This window comes from Capricornis sumatraensis, chromosome 9 (genome assembly GCF_032405125.1).
Source record: "Capricornis sumatraensis isolate serow.1 chromosome 9, serow.2, whole genome shotgun sequence".
NCBI classification, from domain to species: Eukaryota; Metazoa; Chordata; class Mammalia; order Artiodactyla; family Bovidae; genus Capricornis; species Capricornis sumatraensis.
Genome location: NC_091077.1, coordinates 62,249,497 through 62,271,180, shown reverse-complemented (window position 1 = coordinate 62,271,180; position 21,684 = coordinate 62,249,497).

Below are 21,684 nucleotides of genomic sequence, written 5' to 3'. Positions count from 1 at the left end.
AACAAAAAACTCTCCTAAACCTCGTTTGGATGGGGAAGGTAAAGAAGATGAGGACAACAGAAAGAATATTATGGTGGTTTTTGCCGTACATTCACATTGGCTAAAACCACCACAATATTGTAAAGTAATTAGCCTCCAATTAAAATAAATAAATTTTTTTAAAAGTAAAAATAAAAAAACAACAATATGTTTTAAAAAAGAATATTCTGGACTTCCTTGGTGGTCCAGTGGTTAAGCATCCATGTGCCAGTGCAGAGGATAGAATCTTCCTGATCTAGGAAGATTCCACATGTCATGGGGCAGCTAAGCCCATGCACAACTACTGATGCCTGCATGCCTTAGAGCCCATGCTCCACAGAAGAGAAGCCACCCCAATGAGAAGAATGCACACTGAAACTGGAGAGTAGCCTGCTTTTCCCATAGTGAGAGAAAGCCTGCACACAGCACTTAAGACCCAGGACAACCAAAAAGAAATAAATATTCAAAAAAGAATACTCAGAAAAACTATACACTTTATATTTTAAAAATTTTATTTAAGTAAAAATTTGGAAATTTAAATACAGTTAGAGAAATCAAGAATCAAATCGAATAGTAAGAAAGTAAGGATGAGAAAATGTTAATTTTCTTATCAGTAAACATTTATGGAGTGGACTTTCCTGGTGGCTCAGCAGTAAAGAGTATCCCTCCAATGCAGTCTCAGGATTCGGTCTCTGGGTTGGGAAGATCCCCTGGAGAAAGAAATGGCAAGCCACTCCAATATTCTTGCCAGGGAAATCCCGTGGATGGAGGAGCCTGGTGGACTGTAGTCCATTGGGGCCGCAAAAGATTCGGACATGACTGAGCAACTGAGCACATGCACACATTCAGCTAAGTAAGATACATATCAAGTCAGCAGGTGTACCTGCTATGAAGAGTGGAAAGTGGAAGAGGGAGTTTAGAGGCAGAAGGAAGGATTGCAACCTCTTTATTTTTATTTATTTATTTATGACTGTGCCTCACAGCACATGGGATCTTACTAAGTTTCTCTACCAAAGATCGAACCTGTGCCTTCTGCAGTGGAAGCTTGGAGTCTTAACTACTAGACCACCAGGGAAGTCCCTACAACCTTTTAAAATAGTCAAGAAAGGTCTCACTGAGAAGGCAAAATGTAAACAAAGACCTGAGATAGGTGAAGAAACAGGCCATGTGGACTTCTTTTAGGGAGAGCATTCTGGGCTGAGGGAATAGTATATGGCCCTGGGGTGGGAGTGTGCCTCACCTGTTTGAAGAATGACAATGAGGTCACTGTGGCTGGAGCAGAGAGAGTTAGTGAAAGAGAAGTAGATTAGGTCAGAGCAACACCGAGGGTGGAAATTGTATAGTGCTCTGTGAGCCGTTTTTAGGGGTGTGTGTGTGTGTGTGTGTGTGTGTGTGTGTGTGTGTGTGTGTGTGAATGAGATGGGAAGAGACCTGAGGAGTTTCAGCAGAAGAGTACCATGATCTGACTTGGGTTTTAAAAGTATGCTTTGTCTGTTGGGTTGATATTGGCAAAGACACAAACAGCGAGATCTGTTGGGAGGCAGTTTGCAGTAAGAATAAGATTGTGATGACTTGACAAGAGTGACAGAGGTGAATGTGGTCAGTTTCTGAAAACATTTTTATAATAGGTTGGATATGTTGATGGACTGGAAGTGGAATATGAGACAGAGGAGACAATGGTCTGAGCAACAGGAAAGAGAATTGCTTTTAACTAGATTAGAAAGACAATGGCAGGCATAGGTTTGAGTGGGGAGGAATTAGAGATTATTGTGTGGGAAGCCCCTATTAGCCATCCAGGGGAAAAGGTTAGGTAGGCCTTGGAATTATTGTGGAGAGGAGAGAGATCCAGCCTAGAGATAAAAATGTCACCATTGTCAGCAAATTAATGGTGGTTAAGCAGAGAGACTAGATGAGATCATCAAGGAAGTGAGTGCAAATAAAGATGATAGAAAACCCAAAAATCAAGTATAGGGGAGGACAGAGAGATGATTATGAATGAGCAAAAGTGACCATGAAGGCATGGTCATTGAGCTAGGAGAAAAACCAGGAGTGGTGTTGTCCTGGAAGCCGACTGAAGAAAGTTGTTCTAGGAGGGGAAGGACTGCCATGTCAAATGCTACTACTTGGTCATGTAGAAAGAGGACTGAAAACAGACCATTGTATCTAGTAAAGAATAACCACTGATGGGGACTTCTCTAGTGGTTGAGAGTCCCACTGCCAATGTAGGGGACATGGGTTCGGTCTCTGGTTCAGGAGGATCCCACATGCTGCGGGGCAACTAAGCCTGTGAGCTGCAACTACCGAAGCCCACATACCTAGAGCCTGTGCCCTGCAATGAAGAGTAATCCCCACCCACCGCAACTAGAGAAGCCAATGCAAAACAAAAAAGACCCAGAACAGCCCCCTCCCCACAAAAGAATAACCACTGATGGTGCTCAAAAGAGCAGATTTGATTGGGTGCTGGGAGTGAACCCAACAGTTCTTGGCCAATATTATTTATCTGTATCCCAACCAAACACCACCACACCCAATGCCCCTGTACCCTAAATTATTTTGAAGCAAATTCCAGTTATATCCCTACAGGAAAAAATAAGGAGAATGGTGAGATTGTGTGTGTCTTATGAGTTCTGCTCAGTTTCCCCTTATCTCTCCATCTCTCCTTCCAAGACTCCTTGAGTCCCCAATCCATTTCCTTTACACTCTATGACATATGGGGAAAGTGCCATTCACAGCCAATTACTTAAGGGGAATGGGATCCAAAGGTCAGTCCCCTGACCTTTAGGTGGGACCAGCTCAGTGATGCAAGTTGTGCTCCAGCATTCCCCGTGGGATCCGGCTGAAGCGAGTCTCCAGCTGAGACCGCATCCTCACTTAGCCTTTCCCTTTTTCTTCACTTCTGCTTCCCTCTCATCCATTCTCCTGAGAATGCTGCTGCTGCTGCTAAGTCACTTCAGTTGTGTCCGACTCTGTGCAACCCCATAGACAACAGCCCACCAGGCTCCGCCATCCCTGGGATTCTCCAGGCAAGAACACTGGAGTGGGTTGCCATTGCCTTCTCCTCTCCTGAGAATACCTCCTCAGTAAATCACTTGCTCAAGAAGCTGTATCTCAGCTTCTCATTCTAGGCATAAGGCATCATCCCCATTTTACTGATGAGGAAAGGTAGACTTTATTTATTTTATTTTTTAAATGGAGGAAAATTGCTTTGTAATGTTGTATTGGTTTCTGCCGTACGACAAGACAAATCAGCCACAATTATACATATATCACCTCTCTCTTGAGCCTCCCTCCCCTCCCTGCATCCAACCCCTCTAAGTCATCACAGAGCACCAGGCTGGCCTCCCTATGTTATATAGCAGCTTCTCATCAGCTATCTGCCTCACCCATGGTAGTGTATATATGTCGATGCTACTTACTCTGTTCGCTCCACTCTTTCCTTCCCCTACTGTGTCCACAAGTCCAAAAGTATAGAAAGATTAAAAACACTCACTCGTGTTCACATGGCTAATCAGGGCCGAAGCCAGAATTCCAGCGACCACATACTTAATCATCTCACCACACCCACCACTCAGCAGCACCCAAAGTTAATGAATCAGGAGAGTGGAGAATGTCACTGAAGGGCTGAGAACATGCAGGCTTGCATGTTCCTCCTTGGAGAAACTGAGCAGCCTCTCGACCTTCTGTAGCTCTGGGCAGGTGACATTACCTCTTGGGGCTTAACCTCCCTGAGCCTTTGCCTCCTCATCTATCAGCCAGAAAGGGTCTGATGGGCGTCAGAGCATTTGGCACACTGTAGATCAGCCCACCGACACAAGAAGTGATTCTTATTTTTCTCACTGTCCTCCTCAAACTTGGTTAGCATGAGGATAATATGCTTTCTTTGCCTCTTTAGGTTTTTCAGTCAGGAATTGGAGTTGTTTGGCCTCATGAGGATGGGAAAGGGCAGAGCGACTTACAGACACCTTAAAGGAAGAAGAATTCCTGTCCCCAGTGTCTCAGAGTGACCCCAGGAAAGTGATGGTATTGATAGTAAGATCTCAGATGCCCTGGGTGCTTGCCATGTGCTTTACAACTGATTTACTCCCCACCTAAAATCTTATGAGATCACTATTTTTAATTCCACTTAATAGGTCAAACTGAGGCAAGAAGACAGAAAAACTATGCCCAAAGTCACACAAGAATCTGAGTGTTGAAGCCAGGAGACAAGCTCTGTGTAACTCCACAGCTGGTGTTCTTAAAAAATATCATGGGTTGAAACCTACTTGTTAATAAATGAAGTCCATACTCACACTTTGTGAATTGCGGGATCTTTTTGCTTTTTTCCTCTTCTTTTATCAACATGTTTCTGCTCCTTCTGTTTTTTTCTTGTAGTTGTTTCTTTTCTTTCCACTTTGTTTCCTTTTTCTTCTTTCTTGTACCACTAGACATAAAGAGAATGAGAGATTCTTCCAGGGAGCTTCCTTTAACTCTAGATTATCAGAGCTGGAAAGCCCCCATTGGGTCAGTGAGCCCAACCTGTCATTCTCAGTGGAGGCCTAGAGATAAGGGGCAGTATTCCCAGAGTCACACACATCATGTGTTTCTTGGCTCTTGCTTCCAAGCCCTTGGTCCCACATCATGCAGAGGTTACCAAATAGCACAAGTAGAATGAGCATATGTGGTTAAGGAGGAAAAACACCCGGGGTGCACAGCGCAGTCTCTGTATACATATCTGGATTACATGAATTTAAGATGGTGTGGTATAAAAATGTTAAAGTTCTACTTCATAGGCAGAATTTAGGGTGCTTAGTCACATCGTCGTCAATCGTGTCCAACTCTGTGTGACCCCACAGATGGCAGCCCACCAGGCTCCCCCGTCCCTGGGATTCTCCAGGCAAGAACACTGGAGTGGGTTGCCACTTCCTCCTCCAGTGCATGAAGGTGAAAAGTGAAAGTGAAGTCGCTCAGTCGTGTCCGACTCTTAGTGACTCCATGGACTGCAGCCCATCAGGCTCCTCCGTCCATGGGAGTTTCCAGGCAAGAGTACTGGAGTGAAGTGCCATTGCCTTCTCCGAGGGTACTTAGAATCCCACTCAAATTTAAAGTTTCACAGGGTATCCCGTAATAGCACAACTGATGTTCAAAAGAGTTAACTGTAAACTGTGCTGCACTTTGGCTGGGACACAGAAGTGTCTGCCCAATTTTGTCAGAAGCCAGAGATTAAATGCCTTTGTTCATATGGAACTTCTGTAGGCGAATTGAGTTATTTACTAGCCATAGTGTAAACATCTATTGTTAGTGTAATTAAAATATTCTATAAGCCATAACAGTATAATTTGAGAATTCATTCAGTGGCACAAGTGCTGAAAAGTTAACTTAAAAATTCTTAGTTTGGAAATGGAAATCAGAAATTGCTATAGAAATGAGAAATTAAAAACAGCCAAACACATCAAGATGTAACATGCATATGACAAAGGAGAGTGCATTCCATTTAGTAAATTAGCAACACAGTTGAAATGAAAAGCAGCCTTTAAAGCAAGGACCTCACTGTGGGAACAAACAGCAACTCAGATACTAGGAAAAGTGCTGGTGCTATATCAACACACTCTAATGTGCCTCTGAGCCAGGCTCTGTGACTTTTGATCATTAGAAAGGGAGTAATGATGGTAAATTTTATCACTAGTGTCTTTGTGGTAAATGAAGTATGTTTAGAGGGGAAAAAATGTGTTACAAAGTTAAGAGATTTATGCATTCCGCAGACCCAGAGAAAAATTTTGCGAAGTGTCCAAAAGCCCATCCAGAGAATCCAGTAGGACCACTCTACCATCAATACAACACTCTGATGTATAGGAGGAATGCTCAGGGGATGGGAAATTTTGCAGGGGCACAGAACCAGAGGGCATATGTGAAAAATGCTAATTGTCTGTCATCCTAAGCTGACCTGCAGGCAGGATTGCAATGAGAGGAGCATTGTCAGTGCATGTGTATGAGGACCCGTGTACACTCTTTGGAATCAAATGCTGCTCTTACAGGAGCACATCTGCTAGCGACGGAATGAAACACCAACACTGCAGAGTGGTTTGAATCTTTTTACTTTAACTCTTTGCTTCTTACAGCTGCTTTATTTTATATCCTTTGCACAACAATCTACAGGGCAAGTTGCCAAGCACTATGATTTAGTGACTATACAGTGCGCAGGTGCAGGGCAAGATAACCTTTACCTTAACTTATTTACTGCAGCTAAGACTTTGTTTTGGGGAACTTCTTTATCAACTTAGAATCCGTTTTGTCCCTAGGTCTGTTCCTTTTGAGGAATCAGAGAAATCCTTGTGTGCAAGAAATGTTCTTTTCCCACGGGAACAAACAGAGGATTCTTAGCTGAACATCTCGTTTGCAAGAATGTTCAGCCCTGGTTGAGAGTCTCGTTTGCAAGCACTTCTCAACCTTTCTTATACCTAGTTCCCTACACTGGGCAGAACATCTCGTTTGCAAGAATGTTCAGCCCTGGTTGAGAGTCTCGTTTGCAGGCACTTCCCAACCTTCCTTATACCTTGTTCCCTACACACATCCAAAGAACAGACTTTAAAACATATTATATTGCTTTCATGGGGTGTGCATTGGTCAGTGAGGTACCATAAATGAGTTATAGGGATACTGATATTGGTACTTTTCCTCCAGCGGCAACCAGGTGGCTGGAACTTCTGAGACAGTTACCTATAGTCATGAGCAATTCTTTTATCCTGACAGTGTATAAAATGTTAGCATTTTCCACATGTGTATGGTATAAAAGAGATTGGGAACCACTGGATAAGTTTTGTGTTTGTTTGATTTTTTTGTTCAGGTGGAGATACTTGTGAGAATGAAAGGAGCTGTATTCACACCAGGCATATAGTAGGACTGTTTCAAGAAAACCAGGATGTATGGTGGAGTATGCAGAATGATGGTCCGCAAAGATGTCTAGGTCCTAATTTCCAAAGCCTGTGGATATGTTACCTTAGACGGCAAAAGAGGCTTTGCAGATGTAAGTTAAAGCTCTTGATGAGCGGAGGTTATCCTAGATTGTCTCAGTTGGGCCTAATGTAATCACAAATGTTCTTATAGGAGGGAAGCAGGAAAGTCAGAGAAGGGAGAAGATGCTACTCTACTGGCTTTGAAGATGGAGGAAGGGGTCACAAGCCAAGGGAATACAGGCAGCCTTTAGAAACTAGAACAGCAAGGAATCAGATTCTTCCTAGAGCCTCCAAAACACAGCCCTGCCAGCACCTTGATTTTAGGACTTCTGACTTCCAACAACACAAGGTAACAAATTTGTGTTGTCTTATGCACAAAATGTATAATTTACTAAAGCAGCAATAGGAAACTAACACAAATAACTGTTTATAAGAAGTTTATGCTTACATAGTTTTTAAAAGTACAAAGATATGTTAAAAGGAACTAAAATGAAATAATTATATTGAGAGGAGGGGTAGGGGAGGTTGACAGGTGTAAATTTTCATCTAACATCATGTTGATTAGTTGAAAAATGTCATTGAAGTGTATTATACAAAGAAATGGAGAACTAAAGAACTAAAACAAACAAACAAAAGCAATTAAAAAAAAAAAAGAATTGCTCCAGTAAGAATGGAGATGGTCAGATAAGGAGACTCTAGCTTTTAATTAAAAATCTCTTGGTTAAAAAAAATTAAGGATTTATCTATGGACATCTTTCTTAGAATATGAATATTAGTGTGTTGCGGAGCCTCCAAGAGCTTACTGGTCTCAGGTTCTCCAAAACTCTAGCTTCCAATCTACCTGAAAACAGCATACAGCTTCCATCTCACCCATACACACTCCCCTACCTCTGACTCAGCCAAGAGCTTCCTCGATCTCTGTCTCAGCACAGGACAACACCAACTGGTAGGTCCTCCTGAAATGAGGCAGGAAAAGGCCACACTGGATGAAGAATATTCCTAGGACTGGGCCCAAACTCTTAAAAGATCTGGAGCAAACCCACGAGGTCCTGTCTGTAGAGTGGGTGGGCAGGCGTTGGGATTACCTCACAATGGTAACAAAGAACCTGGGAGACCTTAGAAGAGAGAAGTGCCTCCTGGTTGCCACTGAAGAAAACACTGATGTAGGAGCCCAAAGGGAAGGGCTGAGGCTGCCTCTGCCATGTCTTAGCAAGTCCCTTTCATCCAGGCTTCAGTCTCTCACCAATGAAATTAATAGGGGAGGAAATTCATCTCCCACATCTTTCAGCTCTGAGTCCTTTCTCGTACTTTAGCAACACCCTTCCTCCAAAGATGACTGGGTGGGCCCTCAGTCAGTCAGCCACAGAATCATTATATATCACACTTTAGCGTTTCTTTGAGATGGTCTGCTACAACCCATTCATTCTTGTTTTTTTGTGTATGTGGGGGTACCCCTCATGGCTTTCAGGATCTTAAATCCCCCACCAGGGACTGAACCCAGCTCCCTGCAGTCGAAGCACTGAGTCCTAACCACTGGAACACCAGGGAAGCCACCTCCCCCAATTCATTTTTTATATGGGGAACTGGACCTTAGAGAGACAAAGATATTTGGTCAGGGTCAGGCTTTATAAGAGGTATGAGAGCATCTGGGTTCTCCTCTGAACCCTCACTTAGACCCAGGCGTTTTGTGGTCATGATTTGCCATGTGAAGGTGTTGAATGGTACCCAGTTTAATATGAAAATACATTGTGACTGTGTTCTTTTAAAAATACGATGTAAGATGCTATTATGGACAAAACAACCGTATAAAAAAGATAAGTGGCTATATTACTTTCCTATTGTGTTAGTTGCTCAGTTGTGTCTGACTTTGCGAATTGCTATCTAATTACCATAAACTCTGTGGCTTAAAATGACTTATTTATTGTCTCTCAATTTCTGTGGGTCAGGAGTTCAGGCATGGCTTAACCGAGTCCTGTGCTTATAGGGGCTCACTGGGTGCAACCAGGCTTTGGCTGAGCTCTAGTCCCATCTGGAGGCACAAATGGAAAATAATAGTACTCCAAGCTCAGGTTTTGGGCACAATTAATTCCTTTGCTGTTGTAGGACTGAGGGCCCCAGCTTCTTGCTGACCCTCAGCTCTTTGCTGACCCTTAGCTCCTAACCATGTGGGCTTCCTAACATGACCACTTACTTCTTTAAAGTCAGCTGGACTTTTTGTTTGTTTGTTGAATATCTCCTTGTTGCAGGTCTTAAATTTTATCTTGTGAAATATGACATGTATAAAGAAAGGTTTATAAAATATATGTCTACTTTAAAGAATGATATTAGAATAAATATCTGTATGCCACCACTCAAGAAATAAGCTCTTGACTTTGAAGTCTCTAGAGTTTGTCGGTAAAACAAAATCTCATATGACATGATGTAATCATGAAAGTGACATTACATCATCTTTGCCACATTCTATTAGTTAGAAGCAAGCACAGGTCCCACTCACACTCAAGAGGAGGAGATAAACAAGGGCATGAATGCCATACATATCAAAGGAGGCAGCATGTTAGAGTCTATCACCACAGCACTAAAAATTGTGTGTAGATAGGACCAAAATTTTGTTATGCCCAAGTCACAAATCTCCCAATGACCACCAGGGAGCCAGTATCCGATGCAAAAGCAAGAGAGTTTTTATTACCAAGATTAACGGGAGCTGGGGCTCCCACCGTTACCAACGCAGCAGCTAAGGAGAGGAACCCCGAGTTTTGGGTTACACTGCTTATATAGGGAATATTCACGTGAAAGGGTAACAAAGGGGTTGTTCAGGCTGAAGGACTATTGATTGGTTACCCTCTTCTGTAGGGTTGTGTGTGGATTTCTGATTGGTTTTTTTACTTCCATGGTAAATCATTACTTCCAAGGTAAATCACAAAGGTAACTCATTACTTCCAAGGTAAATCACAAATTCTTGAACTTAAAGTCAGGAGGTTTAACCTAAGGGCTGATTGGCTCATGCACAGTGGGGCAAGTTTAGGCAGTATCCAAAGTCTAAGTCTGTTTGTCCGGTACCTTTGCAAAATGGAGCTCTTTTACAAGATGGAGTAGCTTAGGCTCTTCAATTTCTACTCCTGTCAAGACAAGTGAGAAGAGGGCTAAGGTTTAGCCTTTGGATTTGGCAGTGGGAGGCATCATTGCCATTGGGAAGAGCAGTTTCAGTGAAGTAATCAGGATGAAGTCAGCTGAAGTAAATCCAATAGAATAGAAAGTGAAAAATTGGAGAGAGTGAGTAGAGATGACTCTTTTAAGGAGCTTTACTGTGAAAGGGAACAGAGAGATGAGAGATGAAAGGTCCTGTGGTATGTTTATATGTTCATGGAAATGACGCAATGGAAAGGTTTGATGATGCAAGAGAGAGGGAAGGACCTTTGCAGGAGGAAGGCTCTTGAGTAGGTGAAGGAAAGGGGATGAGATCCAGTGCACAAGATAAAGAGACTTAGGGCAGGATGAGGATGACTCAGCTATTCTCACGGCAGAAAAAGCCTAGTTAGTCTGTGCGTTCAGACACATGTCAGTGTGTAGATTTAGTGGCTGGAGGATAAGGAAGTTCTTTTATGATTGCTTCTGTTTTCTCAGTGAAATAAGAACAATGTCATCAGCTGACAGTGAAAAGAGGGAGAGTAATGGAAGTTTGAATTCAGGAAATAGCCTCTTAAAGAGTGGAAGAGCAACATAAATAAGACAAATAGGTTTGCCCCACAGTGCTAGGACTCACCTGAGGTTTTGTTTTTGTTTTTTTAATTGGAGGATAATTGCTTTACGATGTTGTGTTATTTTCTGCTGTACAACAGTGTGAATTAGCCATATGTATGCATATAAACCCCCCCTCCCGTGCCACCCTCTCACCCCCTCTTTCCCACCTGTCTGGGTCATCACAGAGCATGGGGCTGGGCTCCCTGTGCTATATGGCAGCTTCCCACCATCTATCTATTTTACACATGTAATGTATATATGTCAGTTCTGCTGTCTCAATTTGTCCCACTCTATCCTCCCCCACTGTGTCCACAAGTTCGTTCTCTATGTCTGTGTCTCTATTCCTGCCCTGCAAATAGGTTCATCAGTACAATTTTTTCTAGATTCCATATATATATGTGTTAATATATGATATTTGTTTTTCTCTTTGACTTACTTCACTCTGTGTGACAGACTCTAGTTTCACCCACATCTCTACAAGTGACCCAATTTAATTCCTTTTAATGGCTGAGTAACATTCCATTGTATATATATATACCACCTGAGGTTTTCATAAATTGAAAGTGTGACTGGTTGGCAAACCTGCCTTTTGCTCTCTAGCCACATTCAATGGCTTGGGTGTAGTCTTAAAGCAGAGGCAAAGGTGCATGGGGACAGTGTTGTGGCTTTGGAGGATGGCTGCAAAACAAGGAGAGGGACAAGAGGATGGGAGTGTGTAGCAGGGAGCCAACATGGTTGACCAGTCACTGGGTGAAAAAGGGAGTGAAGCTGTGTGGGGATGAAGAGCAGTGGCTGGGTCACAGACTAGCATTAGACTAGAGACCCTGATGTGGTCACAGTCTGGTAGGGTCTACACACTAGTGGATATGAAACAGACCAGCAGGAGTGGTGTGGCACCCAGAAAATAGGGTGCTTGAAACAGAGGCCTTGAAAGGGGTGCAGGAACACAACACTATAAATCAACTATACTCCAGTAAAACTTAAAAAAAAAAAAAGAGTGGTACAGGTTTTGATAATGACAAGGTCTAGGGTGTGATGGTAGAAGGGAATGTGTGGGGTAGGGTAGAGAACAAGCTATTTGGAAGCAAAAGGGGTCAAGAATTTAAGAGACTGGAGCACAGGTGACACTTCTATATGGATAAACGTATCAAGAATGATCACAGCAAGGGACTTCCTTGGTGGTTCAGTGGCTAAGACTCCACACTTCCATTGCAGGGGCCCCAGGTTTGATCCCTGGTCAAGGAATTATATCCCACATGCTGCAACTAAGACTGAGCACAGATGAATTAAAAAAAAAAAAAAGAATGATAATAGGGAAATGGTGGAGGAAGAGAGATAGGGCAAGAGAGATAAAAACAGTGAGAGAGAGAGAGAGAGAAGGTGCTAGGTGGAAGAGGGGGCCAGCCTGAGGGTTGTGCATGCTGAAGCAAGTAGAGGTGCCGTGGTCTGCTGTCCCGTGTTCCCGAGGAGCCAACTATCTTAGAGAGGAAGGAGGAAAGAAACGGGAACAAGGATCCTCCCTGGCTCCTGGCCACGTGATGTAAGGAGAGGGGAGCCTCTCTCAGAGGCCTGCAGAGGAAGCGGTGACCTTAGGGGGATGCTGAATTTAGTTACAGCAAGGAGGTGAAAAGAACCTCTTTTTCGGGGAAGCCTTCCTGTTTGTTACACACGCTCAGCCTTTTGAAATTTTCCTTCAGAGCACTTATCACAGTTGAAAATTTTTTTTACTTCCGTATGGGAAACCCTGATTGATATCCATGACTTCCAACTAAGGTCATGGAAGGTACGTTCTGCATCTTGGTAGTGGTGGGTCCCTAGCACCCAGCTGAAGGGCCACCACAGGGGTACTCCATCAGTGTTTTTGGCCAGAAAGGAAAGAACATACTTTGAAACGTGTAGGAGATGTAACTAACTTCCCTTTCCCTCTGCAGTAGAGGAAGACACAGCAAAAAGATGTAGGAATAGAAACTACCAGTTAACCCTCTCCTGCATACCTTGATCTCTGCTTGAATACCCTTTCTACAAGGAGCTTACTACCCCCCAGAAGTCTTCTAAGGACAATTTTGGAGAGATCTGAGGGTTGTTTTTTTTTTTTTTTTTAAGTGAAGGCTAGGTGGCAGTATCAGTAAAGAACCCACCTGCCAATACAGATAGATATGAGACATAGGTTCTATCCCCAGGAAGATCCCCTGGAGGAGGGCACAGCAACCCACTCCAGTATTCTTGCCTAGAGAATCCCATGGACAGAGGAGCCTGGCAGGCTGCAGTCCACAGGACTGCACAGAGTCAGACACAACTAGCTGAATTACAGTGTTAATAACTGACTCAGTTATATATATATATGCTTTCCTATTCTTTTCCATTATGGTTTATCACAGGATATTGAATATGGTTCCCTGAACTATACAGTAGGACCTTGTGGTTTATCCATTCTTTATATACCAGTTTACATCTGCTTATCCCAAGCTCCCAATCCAACTTTCTCCCAACCCCACCCATACCTCTTGGCAACCACCAGTCTAGTTTTAGTGTCCTTGAGGGGTTTCTTAGATGCGTTGAAAGCTGCTGCATGGTACCATCCACTTCTGTTGACCTTCTCCCCAGTGGGGAGAAACAACCAAACTGGTTTAATACACCATGATACAGCCTTTCGCAAAATAGTACACAGTTGGAAAAAGAATGAAGTATGAGCCATATCTATTATGCACAGATAGGCACAGTCTTCTTCTTTAAAAACATAAAGGTAGAAGTGGGCTTAATACTGTATAAAGGTGTGTAGGTGTGTGTGTGTGTATCCTGTGGCCCTCCTAAAAGAAACCTGCCCAAGTACAGTCACTCCCTTCCCTGGCTCTTTTGAACCTCAGTTTTCTCACATACAGAAATGGATATTGAAGGACTTCCCTGATGGTCCTGTGGTTAAGACTCTGCACTTCCACTGCAGTGGGCTCAGGTTTGATCCCTGGTTGTGAAACCGTGCACCTCTGATGGGGACTTGAACCCACGATCTTTCAATTAGAGTCGCTCACCTGGTGTCTGGATTTGCTGAGGCTCAGGTTCTCTGTGTCTAAGCACAGGAGGGATTCAGTGAGAGGCAAAACGATAGGCGAGAAGTAGATTTGTTAATATGGGATGCTTTGTGAGGGATGCAGGCAGGCAGGCGACGGAGCTCTGCCCCGAGGGTGAAGCAGACTACATTTTTATAATCAAAGTAAAGTGGGGAAGAGGGAAAAGACCTCCCTCTTCCTCATTCTTTGAGTAGACTTTAGGCTTATATCACCAGCTCCTCCTTCATATTAGATAGGAGAGTATTTGACCTTATGATGTCAAACTGGGACTGTCATGGCACTTACTCAAATCAGGAGAAAGATGGTAACATATGTTACTAAAATGTGTTGGATCATCTCAGGTGTCTGTATAATGAGGGTCTCCAACTTTGGAATGCCACCTTTCCCTTAAATTCCTTGGTCCTAAGGATCACTGTCTTGCTGACCATGGCCAGCAGAATGCAAGCCTCATTTTTTTTTGCTTTCACTTAATGACCTGGGCTATATCTCTTGCTTTTATTTATGGCTTTATAGTTAAACAAGCTTGCTTCATTCCACGACTTTCTGATGGGTTTCTTGAGTGATCATTAACTTACAGTGGTCCCCCAAAGTTCCCTCGGTTTCCATCTCTACCTATAATGCCCTACTGAGACTACTACAACTACCTATGTAACTGTCCTCTCTATCCCTATCAGTCAGGGAACTAAGATCCCTTATGCTGCGTGGTGCAGCCGAGAAAGGGGGAGGAGGTTGACAGCCTGCTTATTGGAAAGTTTAAGTCTTGTATGCGATTGTTTTGTAAATGTCAGAGTACTTGACACTTAATAATACTTTCCCTATTATTTTTAGCATAATTACTAATTAATGATTACTCTCATCCTATGAGTCTCCCTAGGCCAGGGTTTTCATAGGAATTCCATAAATCTCATGAAATTGTAGGTAAAATTTAATAATTACTGTTTGCTTTTTCTCTGAGAGGATCAATTCTTCATCTCATAGAAAAAGAAATTTGTGATTCAAAAAAAAAAGAAAAGTTACTGATTTTCTGCATACGGATGGAGTGATAACCTGAATTTTTCCTTTAACTTAGAAGTCCATTTTATCTTCCCCTAAAAGCATTCATATCTCTAGAGATTAGCCTCAAGAGCCTGTCCTCTATCTTTCCTTTTCCAGTGATGTTGAAATCTGCACACCCTCCATCCTCTGAAGTTGCCGTGCCCTTGGGGTTCTTTCTTGGCTCTCTGTGATAAGTGACTGGGAGAGTGTCCATGGTCAGACCCATTTCCTGTCTAACATAAAGTGCTTTTTTTAATATTTTCTGTTCTCCTCTTGCAGGCAGCAGAGCCTAGATGCTCTTCCTTCAGTTTGTTGGAGAGGGAGGGCAAAGGAGTCTACCTTCTTTGAATACTGGTGCTACCACTGACCAGCTCTGTGGCATTGGTCAACCTCCCTAAGCCTCAGCCACTCCATCTGTAAAATGGGTCTAATAGTAGAGAGCTGTTCCCTAGATTAAATGAGACCGTAGCACTTAGCAAACACCCTCAATGGTTACTCTAATTACCCTTATCTTAGGAAGCATTCAAAAGTTCCACTGCCAGGAAATAATGCATAAAACCTGAAGACATAAGAGATCCTTGAGAACTGCAAGCCCACATCACACAAAGAGAAAATTAGCTTAGAGAGGGGAGGAGACTTGTTCCAGGTTGCACAGCAAACCAGAGGCAATGCCAAGGTAAAAACTGGGCTGGAGCTCCCAGAGCAGGGCTTGTTCCATTGCCTCACAAGCCCCATTTGTTACAAGTGATGATCCTTCATTGACTCATCATTACCATCCAGAATCCATACCTTACATTAGGGTTCTCTATTGGGTTCTATGGATTTGAACACATGTATGACAAATCAGCTCAGTTCAGTTGCTCCGTCATGTCTGACTGTGCAACCCCATGACTGCAGCACAGGCCTCCCTGTCCATCATCAGCTCCCAGAGCTTGCTCAAACTCATGTCCATCAAGTTGATGATGCCATCCAACCATCTCATCCTCTGTCGTCCCCTTCTCCTCCTGCCCTCAATCTTTCCCAGCATCATGGTCTTTTCCAATGAGTCAGTTCTTCCCATCACGTGCCCAGAGTATTGGAGTTTCAGCTTCAGCATCAGTCCTTCCAGTGAATATTCAGGACTGATTTCCTTTGGGATGGACTGGTTGGATCTCCTTGCAGTCCAAGGGACTCTCAAGAATCTTCTCCAACACTACAGTTCAAAAGCATCAATTCTTCGGTGTTCAGCTTTCTTTATAGTCCAACTCTCACATCCATACATAACTACTGGAAAAACCATAGCTTTGGCTAGATGGACCTTTGTCAGCAAAATAATGTCTTTGCTTTTTAGTATGCTATCTAGGTTGGTCATAGCTTTTCTTCCAAGGAGCAAGTGTCTTTTAACTTTATGGCTGCAGTCACCATCTGCAGTGATTTTGGAGCGCAGGAAAATGATGTCTGTCACTGTTTCCAATGTTTCCCCATCTATTTGCCATAAAGTGATAGGACTGGATGCCATGACCTTCGTTTTCTGGATGTTGAGCTTTAAGCCAACTTTTTCACTCTCCTCTTTCACTTTCATCAAGAGGCTCTTCTATTCCTCTTCACTTTCTGTCATAAGGGTGGTGTCATCTGCAAATCTAAGGTTATTGATGTTTCTCCCTGCAATCTTGATTCCAGCTTGTGCTTCATCCAGCCCAGCATTTCACATGATGTGCTCTGCATATAAGTTAAATAAGCAGGGTAACAATATACAGCCTTGACATATACTCCTTTCCCAATTGAGAACCAGTCTGTTGTTCCATGTCCAGTTCTAACAGTTGCTTCCTGACCTGCATACAGATTTCTAAGGAGGCGGGTCAGGTGGTCTGGTATTCCTATCTCTTGAAGAATTTGCCACAGTTTGTTGTGATCCACACAGTCAAAGGCTTTGGCATAGTCAATAAAGCAGAAGTAGATGTTTTTCTGGAACTCTCTTGCTTTTTCGATGATCCAACAGATGCTGACAATTTGATCTCTGGTTCCTCTGCCTTTTCTAAATCCAGCTTGAACATCTGGAAGTTCTCGGTTCATGTACTGTTGAAGCCTGGCTTGAAGAATTTTGAGCATTACTTTGCTAGTGTGTAAGATGAGTGCAGTTGTGTGGTATGACAGATATCTACCATCATTTATCATGAAGAATAATTTCATTGCCTTAGAAATCCTCTGTGCTCTCTGAACTCTTCCTCCCCTCACCCTGGGCCGCTACTGATCTTTTTACTGTCTCTCTAAGTTTTGCCTTTTCCAGAATGTCATATAGTTGAAATCATACAGTATGTAGCCTTTTCAGATGGCTTCCTTCACTTAGTTATATGCATTTAATTTTCCCCCAGTGTCTTTTTATGGCTTAACAGCTCATTTTTTTCTTTTGCTCTATCTGAATATACCACAGTGTATTTGTCCACCTACTGAAAGATATCTTGATTGCTTCCAAGTTTTTGCCTTTATGAACAAAGCTGCTATAAATATTCATGTATGGTCTTGTGTTGCCAAAAGTTTTCAACTCATTTGAGAAAATATTAAGGAATGCAATTGCTGAATTGTATGCTAAGAATCCATTTAGTTTTGTGAGAAACCACCAAACTGTCTTCCAGAGTGACTTGCATACTATTGTGTATTCCCACTGGCAATGTGAGTGTTTCTGTTGCTCCACATTGTCACTAGCATTTGATGAGTGTTCATTTTGGCCTTTCTGATATACATGTTGTGATATCTCTGTGGGTTTTTGTTTTTTTGTTTTTTTTTGGCTATGCTGGGTCTTCATTGCTGCACAGGCTTTTCTCTAGTTGTGGTGAGAGGAGGCTTCTCTCTAGTTGTGATGTGCAGGTTTCTCATTGCAGTGGCTTCTCTTGTTGTGGGGTACAGGCTCTAGGGTGCACAGGCTTCAATAGGTGCGGTACATGGGCTTAGTAGTTGAGGCTCCCAGACTCTAGAGTACATAGTTGTGGTACATGGGCTCAGTTGCTCCACAACTTGTGGGATCTTCCTGGATCAGGGATTGAACCCATGCCTTCTGTATTGGCAGGCAGATTCTTTACCACTGAGCCACCAGAGAAGCCCATCCATGGTTTTTTTTTTTTTTTTTTGCCTGCATCAGGTCTTAGTTCCAGCACTAGGGATCTTCAATCTCTGTTGCAACATGAAGGATCTTTTAGTGTGGCATGCAAAATTTGGTTCACTGATCAGGGATCAAACTCGGACCCCCTGCACTAGGAGCACGGGTCTTAGCCACTGGACCACCAGGGAAGTCCCATCTCCATGTTATTTTAATTTACATTTCCCTGATGACATATGATATGAAGCATCTTTTCATATGTTTTTCTGCTTTCTGTATATTTCCTTTGGTGGCTTCCCTGGTGGCTCAGTCGGTAAAGAATCCACCTCCAGTAGAGACTGCCTACAATGCAGGAGACCTGGCTTTGATCCCTGGGTTGAGGAGATTCCCTGGAGAAGGAAATCGCAACCCATTCCATATTCTTGCCTGGGAAATTACATGGACAGAGGATCCTGGTGGGCTACAGTCCATGGGATCGCAAGAGTAGGACATGACTTAGTGACTAAACCACCACCACCACCATACTTCCTTGATGAGAGGTCTGTTCCTGTCTTTTGCCTATTTTTTAAATTGGATTGTTCATTTTCTTATTGTTGAGTTTTAAGGGAGATAATCCTTTTTCAGATATGTCATTTGCAAATATTTTCTCTTAGTCTATGTTTTTCATCCTAACATACCTACTCAGCTCCTTTCCTTCTGTCCACATCCACATCTGTAGCTGGGCCCTGGCAGCCTGTGGATGATAGTCTGTGGCCGTGCCCCACACGGGTGTCCTAGTGAGCCATGCCCATCACTTCCACTGCTGGTGAGAGTCTTTGAGCCATCCCACGAACAAGACTTCCTTCACGTTACTTCTCCTGCCAGATTTTGCCGCGTCTCCTGCTATTTCTTCTTATACGCATACCAGAACAAGGCCTCTCTATCATGCTCCTTCAGCCAAGGGTATGTTCCATTACAAAGTTGGTGTCCTTTTTTCACTTTCAACATATGCAATTTAAAAAATAATATTGAATATGTTTTCTAAACTACAGGATTAAAAAAACTTTATATCTGTATATAAATTATTATACATAATGTTTATAAATATATTTAAAATGTCTGGACTTAATTACACTACACTGTTAAAAGTACATACTTTGAGGAAAGAAGTGGCAAGGAGAATTAGATTGGGATGAGGTGGGAAGGGGGTATAGATAGAGATCTTCCCTTTTTACATATATACTTCTGTACCATTCAATCATTTGATAACAAGCATTCATCACTGCTATATTTTTTTAACTAAATGGAAAAAAAGTCACATGACTTCTCATTTCCTTGAAATTCTGATGTGCCCTTAGAAGTATGAACTCCTGCACTGCTGGTAAAAACCATTGTACCAAGGGGTAGTGTGTGTGATAATCTTCATCACTAGCACAAAGACCAGCAATTTGTGTGGTGTCTGGGAAGCTCAGGGTGTGATAGGAAAATCACTGTTGTGGAGCCAGGAGACCTGAGGTCAGGTCTTGAATCAGTCATGTGATCTGAGGTACTCTGCAAGCATCTTTACTCACCCTTATTAACTCTGTTAATTGTAGACCAGCCTAAAGAGAAAGAGCCTAGGGCCGAGGCATGCTGAGGCCAAAATGTAGATGATGGAGGCCCTTCAGCTCCACTGACTTCGGCAGCCAGGGCCAAGAAACTAGAAGGTTCAGTTAAGCAAAAAGAGAAGAGGGCTCAGGCTATGGAGGCCCCAGGGCAGTTCAAGATGATTCATGACCTAGAGTGGCATGTAGTAACTAAGAGTCAGGAGGATCCTGTGTATACTTCCTGAAAGATCAGTTGACTCACTGAGAAACCAGCATCTCATTCAGTTATCAGATAAGGTTAAATGAAGCAGGCATGATCCCTACCTTGATGGAGTTTCATGATCTAGCAGTAGAGACAGAGTAAATAAGAAAAGAAGCAAATGTATAATTCTGAACTGCTGCTAAGTCACTTCAGTCGTGTCCGACTCTGTGCAACCCCATAGACGGCAGCCCACCAGGCTCCCCCATCCCTGGGATTCTCCAGGCAAGAACACTGGAGTGGGTTGCCATTTCCTTCTCCAATAAATGAAAGTAAAAAGTGAAAGTGAAGTCACTCAGTCGTGCCCGACTCTTAGTGACCCCATGGACTGCAGTCTACCAGGCTCCTCCATCCATGGGATTTTCCAGGCAAGAGTACTGGAGTGGGGTGCCATTGCCTTCTCCGATAATTCTGAACTAAGATAAGAGTTACAGGGAGGGTGGGGAAAACCTGTCTGAGGACATGAAGTTTAAGTCAAGATCTGAAGAACAAGAGTTGGGTGATGGAAGAGGTGTGGGAATAGTATCAGTCAGAGGCCATGGAGTGGGATGGGCTCAGAGTCCTCCAGAAGCTGGTGAAGCATGCTGCATGAGGGGTAAGAGATACCGAAAGAGAGAAGGGAACTGGAGGCAGGAACCAGTCATGTGCTAGAATGTTATTCTAGGAGTAGAGGAAGGCCCCATAAGGGTTGTAAGCAGAGAAAGATCATAATATGGTCAATAAATTTTAAAAGATCACTCAGCTGCTGCATGGATCATTGATTGGAGAGCCAAGAGAAGAAACAGTCATTCTGTGGAGGAAGGGATGACCAAGACCAAGCAGAGATTTCAGTGTCCAAGTCAAATCAGAATTTACAGGGGCCAGAGCCTTCCTTCTCCAAGCGGTGAGATTGGGCAACAGATAATGGGGTAGGGAGGCCAAGGCAGGGCCTTGGCTCCATAACTACCTGGACACAGAGGCTCTACCTGGGAACATACCTGGACACAGGTAAAAAGAGCCTGCAGGGCATTCCTGCCTCTCCCTGAGCAGCAAGAGGTCTGAGGCTTCCCCAGGGCTTCCTACCTGTGGATGTGAGTAGCAGGGGGACCCAGGCAAGACAGGTGAGGCAGAAGTTAATAACTCCTGCACAGTGGGTGGTCCCATGTTCCCTCTCTTCATAACAAATAATCTCCTAACACTCAGGTACAGTCATGTTTTTCCTCCTGTTTGTGGACCAGCTGGGATTCTTCTGTATGTTCCTTACCTTTGTGCTAGATCTCTGTAAACAGATAGGCAAAGCCCTGGAGCAGAAATGCAAGGTGGCAGGAGTTATCCCACCGTGAAAGTGAAAGTGTGAGTCGCTCTGTCATGTCCGACTCTTTGTGACCCCATGGACTATAACCCTCCAGGATCCTCTGTCCTTGGAATTCTCCAGGCAAGAATACTGGAGTGGGTTGCCATTCCCTTCTCCAGGGGATCTTCCTGACCCAGGGATCAAACCTGGGTCTCCTGCATTGGCAGGCAGATTCTGTACCATCTAAGCCACCAGGGAAGCCCACTGTGAGCTTTGAGCAATTCTTTCTCAATCAACCAGTTTGAATAAATTTCAAGTTAGTGAAAGCCTAAACTGTGAGCCTTTGCTTTTGAAAGCCTACAAAATTCAGTCCTTATCTCAAAGCAGTACTACTTTAGAATCTTCAAGTTCTCCCTATTGAACTGGATATATTCTAATCTGGCTCATAAGACCCTGGATAATGTGGTCCCCATCTACCATCCAGCTCACCTGACCCCCACCTATCATATAGTTTGTCTTCTGTATGTGTGCTATACTCTAAAACATCCAGGTTCTCTAGTGCTCCCAGATTTAAAAAAAAAAAAAAAAACTGTTGCATGCAGTACAGGAGACCTGGGTTCAATCCCTGGGTCAAGAAGATCCCCTGGAGAAGGGAATGGCTACCCACTCCAGTAGTTTTGCCAGGAGTTCCATAGATAGAGCCTGGTGGGCTACAGTTTATGAGGTTGC